Genomic DNA, 6,556 nt, shown 5'->3' with positions numbered 1-6,556 from the left:
TTGACGGATGAAAGCGGTGTGGTTTCCTGTCAAAACTCCCCGTCATTTCCACATACAGCGTGACATACGCTTTAAAAAGCTCGCATTTAAATATTGTAATTGAGAGGTCGACTGACTTGTACAGGAAATGCACATCTGACTCAAAACTGGGTTGCGGAGCCAAAATAAGAGCTTCTGTGGAGTCGGTTAATGCCAAGAGTTAAGCGGTTAGCAGTCAAGTGCTTTAAAATCGGTCATTTCGAAGTTTGATCTCCATGCCGTTGGCATCTGTTTTTAATATAGTGTTTTCCACAGCATGCTCACAATTTAATAGACATTCCTGTCAAATAAACACTAAATGTAGCTCTTCATTGTGCGTCAGACACAAGTAAACACTTTATTTTCCATTCAGCAAACATCTGCAGTAAATCTGGACACGTTCTGACTCACATAAGCCCCATGCAGAACTCTGAGACTAATGTAAACACATGTTAGGACGGGACGCTAAGCTGATTGAATTATTAATGGATACACTCATAATAAATCTGATCAAAGTTTCAGACATCAAAGTTCCTAACTCAAGCTGCAACACATTCATAAATGAATCATGTGTGCTTTAATATCATCTCATTGTCTATTGATACAATCAAATCAACGATTGTTATAACCTCCCATGATTCATATGTATTTGATATGATCTTACACAACTTCACTGACACAGATGAATGAATGAGTTACAGGTGTACTGTATCTGCAGCTTTATGGAAATCAGGTGTGGGTGCTTTGTCTTATTTTACACTTTCAGTTTCACAAGCATTCATGGAACAAGCCAGAATCAACACATGATTCACCCAGAAAGTATTTTTGCCCATTTAACTGCGGGGACATTCTGTAAGAGGTTAATAATAACAGGGTATTTTTTGTATTACCAAGCATACTTTTGTGATTGCTCAACTTCAAATTACTGAATGATTAACCCTCAATTAACTCTACTTTGAAACCGTAACACATTAATGCCAGTCAGACGGCACACACCCAGTCCGATAAAACTAGAAAGCAGAGGTGAAAGACACAAGCTAAATCACCCTGCGGCATCTTTAGGAATGAGGCGACCTGGAAACAAAAGTGATGAAATGGTTTTCAACAAAACTTTCTTTCTTCGAAAGACATTTAGAGTTTTGAATGAGCAGAACTTTATTTATACGGTCAGAAAACATAACGACAAATCAGACCAACTGGAAAAGATGGGTACAAAGGAATAGTAATTGGACGAAGCTCTTGTCAATCAAAATTAAGATGATGAGTAAGATGATGTGTAACTCGAAAGAAAATGAAATGCAACGTTAATATGGTGGTGTAACATGTCCGGTTGGTCTGATTTCTCAATGGGTTTTCTGACAATTACACCACCATACGATCCATGTGAATATTTTTATGGACCACTTTGCAAGACGTCAACACTATATTCATTATAAATGTTCTGTTGGTTGTATTTTGTTGAAACGTTTGTGAAGTGTTAAAAAGTGAAACAGGAAGTTCTTGTAGACCGGCGCTGGATCATCGTTGTTGACATTTTACGAAGTGGTCTATAAGCCACCACATTTCTAGAGGACCATGCGTCATTGTTTCAAACATCAAATACACCTCAAGCTCTCATCATCTATCTCACCTTACATAAAGGAAAAGTTGATCAGAAGGCATCGGTGTGGCTTTAATTATCTCCTTCCTTGGATCCCTTCAAATGTGTCAAAACTGCTGGAGATCACTGTCACGCCCAGCCAGCGTTATGACTGTCACCACTGGAGAAAGAAGCAGAGAAAGAGAGAAAATGTGTCACGAGCGTCCGCGGCACAGCGGATATGGCTGGTAGCTGCGGCGTCTAGGCCTCGCTCACTTGTAAACTTCAAAGTACGGCTTCTTTTCAAAACAGATCTCTCTCAGAAGCCAGGGACAGAATTAAATTGAGAGAGAAACTTGAAAGGAAGCGTTACGGTGTGTACCGTGCACTCTCGGGTTTTCAGAATAATCTCTATGGGCGCTTTCATCTGTGGCCACGGCTGTCATCACCCTTGATACTGACGCTGCAGCTCTGGCTCTGGTTTATTTGATCAGGGTTATCACTCATTGATTTAACAAAGAAACTGACAACGAAGGTATTAAAATGTCAAATGTGAAGTCTCACTTAGCCGGACGAACAGGATCAAGTCTGGTTTGATTCACAGCTACTGCAGACTGACATGTAAAGTGACCAAACCAAGTTTAGGTTTTGTGTGCAGTGTGAGGCCGGATAAATGTGAAAGAGATGATACCACAACAACAAAAATGTGTTCTACAGAAAACATGTGTGCAGACGTTCTGTCTGTTAAAAAGTAACTGAAGATAAAAGCTAAATTCGTTTCGTGTTAATATCTAGTTTATTTATTAATCAAATAAAACCTCATTATTAATGATTTTGTTATTTCTTCCTTACAATAGTGGCACATTTAAACATGATTTTGTTTCCTGATTGACAGAAACCATGGTGCCGATCAGATATTCACAAATGCTTGACTTTTACGAGGATAAACATGTCTGACAATAGGACTGCAACTACACATTTTTTTTATTGTTGACTAATCAAACAATATTTTTTTCCAATAAGTCGACTAATCAAACGATTATTTGCCCAGTAAGTCTGCTAATCTAAAGGTTTTTTCTCTGTTTGTCGACTAATCTATCGATTCTTTTCCAGGTTAGTCTGCCGATCTAACCATTTTCCTGATTAATCGACTAGTCTTACAATTATTTTTCCTGATTAGTCGACTAATCTAACGATTATTTTCCCAGTTAGTATGCTGGTCCAACAGTTTTCCCTGATTAGTCGATTTATCAAACTATTATTTTCCCGGTTAGTCTGCTAATCTAATGGTTTTCCCTATTTGTTGACTAATCTAACAATTTTTCCCAATTAGTCAACAATCTAATGATATTTTTCGTTTAATCCGGTTGAAGGGTTAATCCCTCCATCCAATCACTCCTGCGTCCGAGGCTCGTGATTGCTGTTTGCCGGTGTATTATACTTTCGCTTGTTCTGCTGATTAATTTACACACACCCGGGAACAGAAAGTGCCATAAGAGCAGATAAACGTAAATAATATGACGCGTCAACGCAGTTCTCGCACATTGCAGCCCTAGTTGACAATGATTTTGTGTGGTGAATTATTGCCTCAAGAAAATAAATTTACTGACATTTTGTTTTATAACATAGAAGTTGGTACCGTTTTTGGTCATCTTAATTTTATGTTCCAAATTGGACATAAAATAGAAATAGATGCAATTTGCTTATGTAATAAACCTTCCCATACATCTGTGTGTGATTGACTGCGCAGTAGTTTGAATTATGTTTTGTACCTCAACCTCAGGCTGCAGACATCTTCATCATCCGTGACGGCAGGCTGACGGAGTATGACCTTCCCCAGAGAAAGACGCTCTTGATTTCAGACATCCAAGCCTCCAAAAAAAATCAACAATAAAATGTCTATGTTTTTGATCAAGTCAGATGTTTGAACAGCAAAACCCCACATGACATGTGATCCAAATCTTATGCATATGTGGTTTGAGATCAAATGAAAATGTCATTCAGATTTTATGAAATAGGTTTTAGTCAGATTTTTATAACTGTTATAAAAATAAAAAAAAATTATAATCACTCATTGAGAAATAATACATTAATGGGCTGTTTCAGACTGTACATACACAAATATAGTTTACTTTGATCTTTAATCAAACTTTATTTTAAAACGTACAGTATTTCAGCTTTAGTTTAAACTCTTTTGATGCAAATCTATCAAGCTATGCCCACTTCATGCCCGTGGCATGTCCAAACAAAACTTTCTAGTCTGCAGTATCAACTGGATTACACATTAACTCCAGTCACCTTGCACCAGGTCTCCGGTCAGCACGCTGGTTTATGTGACCTCATATATGGACACGTAAGTCGTTGGATCACAAAGGCCATGCGGTCGAACAAAGCTTGAGTTGTTTGAGAGTGTCAGGCGATCGGCCACACCCAAAGCGATGACAGAGGCCACATCAGCAGAGACGGGTGTATAATGGGCGTGCAGGTTTGACATCGCCGAAGTTCAGCAGCAGTTCAGCCTGACATCCATTATTCATGTGACCCACATGCACTTTTGAGCAGGAAGGTGCCTTATCTTCAGCTCTATGAGATAGAGAAATGTTTAAGTGTGTGTGTGTGCGCGCAAGATAAACAATAGTATTGTATTGCATAAACATAACACAAGGAAGTATTATGACCGACAAAACGTGTTCAGCCCTGAACAATATAAAGCATTTGAACACTTGAGTCACTCTTATAATGAATGTCACTGCATGAGGAAACAAAATATCTTAAATACTTTCGACAAACAAATGTTATTTGTTCTCACAAAAACACTTTAAAACAAGTTTTTTTTTCAGTGGGTGTTTTTAAACATTTTTAATTCATTCAGGCTCTTGATAGTAGGCACCAAATGAAATAACGAATATGTGTTACACCTAAATACTGTATATAAACTATATATTAAATTGAAAAATGAAACTAATGTAACTGTCATGAAGGTAACGCAAGTAATGTGAGAAACTAAACCAGTGACAAATGCGTCTCGGAGAAAAGCTTTAGTAGCATTTGTTTCTATCAATTACAAAGACAAATAAAATTCTACTTTTTGTGTGACTAAAAAAGGATATATAAATTGAATATTTTAATCTCTGATAAACAAACCCTTAAGAGAAGCATGAGTCTCAGTTTCCCCAAATACTTTTTTTCAGTGGCTGTGAAAGTGTGAAAATGAGAAAGTGAGAAAGTGAGAAAAAGAGAAAGAGAGAAAGGTAGAAAAACTGGGCCAGCAGTTCATATATGAGCACATTAAGGGAAGTCTGAACGAAAACTCCCCACCCAGTTAAACCACAGGGCCATGTCAGCCACGCATGACCTCATGGAAGGCTTGCTTTGTTATCGCTCAAACATTCAAAACAGCACATTTCCCCTCCCCCTCACACACAAACAAACAAACACACACAATTCAATTCAAAGGGTGTTGAAACACAGAACATAAACAAGTGTAACACTGATGTCAGATAAACAATGAAACAGCACAGTGCATTCATGTGAAGAATCTTTTCTTCATCTCACACAGAACACTTTGAGGCGAAATTCTGCAGTGTTTAGCCAGACTGAGACTCTAGATAAAGAACAACCCACATTTCCCTTTATTTCTGTCTTTGAGATATTAAAGATATTTGTGACCCTGGAAAACAAAAGCAGTCTTATGGGTCATTTTTCGAAAGGGAGATTTTTAAATAATCTGAAAGCTGAATAAATAAGATGTATATTGATGTATGAGTTGTTAGAACGATATCTGGCTCAAACACAACCGTTTAAAACTCAGGAATCTGAGGGAGCAAAAAAATCTAAATATTGAGAAAATTGCCTTTGAAGTTGTTAATCAGAGGCAAAAAAGTAAAGTTTTATGTATTTAAGGTTGGAAATTAACAAAATATCTTCATTGAACATGATCTTACTTAATATCCCAATGATTTTTGGCATAAAAGAAAAATCAATAATTCCGCCCCATACAATGTATTTTTGTCTTTTAGAAATAATGTTACTGTGCTACTTAAAACTGGTTTTGTGATCCAGGGTCACATATATATTCTCGTTCCTTTCTCCAACAGATCTATTCCTTCCCATCAACTCAACTTGTCTTGGTTGTAACCAGCGTTGGGTGTAACTAGTTAATAAGTAACTACTTACTTTAATGAATTACTTTCCTTTGAAAAAGTAAAGTAAAGTTTAATTACAATTACTTCTGATGTAATTGAATGTAATTCCGATGTAATATATTCAAAAGTGGAATTGACATAAAAAGTCCAACTATAAAATTTATGTTTTAATGTAGCCCACATTTGTATACTTTGGTCAGTTAATAGGAATAATTATGTAGTTATTTATTATTTATTTGAATTAATTAAATTTCATGTCTATCCTTGAATCACTGAACTAATCAAGGTTGATATAGGATATCAAAAGTCATTAGTAATACGTCACTAAATACTTTTTGGAGTGAGTAACTAATATAGTAATCTAATAAACGCTATTGAATATGTCATTAGTAACTAATAATTAATTACTTCAGTGTAATTTACCCAACACTGGCTGTAAATGGAATTGTTCTGTTAATCTGCCAAAAACAGGAGTAGAAATATCCGGCGAGATAGCGAGAGGAACCCGACACTCCCAAACACAATGATTAACCCAGTTAACCCGTGCTTATCAAGACAAGGTTAACCCTTAACTACAGACATGTGTTAACGTTTGACCCACTGCGGTTCTTCAAGCATTTATCATCGCCATCAAAAACCATCATTATCATCTTTATCGCTCAAGCTTGAGGTCAGGTGATGAAATACTAAACCTAGAACACAGATGATGTTTGCTTTAATAAACACTGCTGAAAATCATATCAACAAGGCCTTGCTGTCTCCTTCACTATATTCCAGACCTGAAATTTGCAAGTTAACAAGCGTCTGTGTCATG

General features: G+C 36.7%; 1 long non-coding RNA gene across 1 annotated transcript; it reads right to left on the bottom strand.

Moving 5' to 3' along the window:
* Window positions 1–321: 321 nt before the first annotated feature.
* LOC130431979 (uncharacterized) lies at window positions 322–4,173 on the bottom strand. Its single transcript, XR_008908381.1, has 4 exons — window positions 3,896–4,173; window positions 3,370–3,469; window positions 1,649–1,778; window positions 322–1,092 (listed from the first exon to the last, which is right to left on the bottom strand). It is a non-coding gene; the product is annotated as an uncharacterized LOC130431979 (long non-coding RNA).
* Window positions 4,174–6,556: the final 2,383 nt, after the last annotated feature.

This window comes from Triplophysa dalaica, chromosome 11 (assembly GCF_015846415.1).
Source record: "Triplophysa dalaica isolate WHDGS20190420 chromosome 11, ASM1584641v1, whole genome shotgun sequence".
NCBI lineage: Eukaryota > Metazoa > Chordata > Actinopteri > Cypriniformes > Nemacheilidae > Triplophysa > Triplophysa dalaica.
Note: the sequence above shows the minus strand (reverse complement) of the source record. Positions and strands in the feature narration are given on the sequence as shown.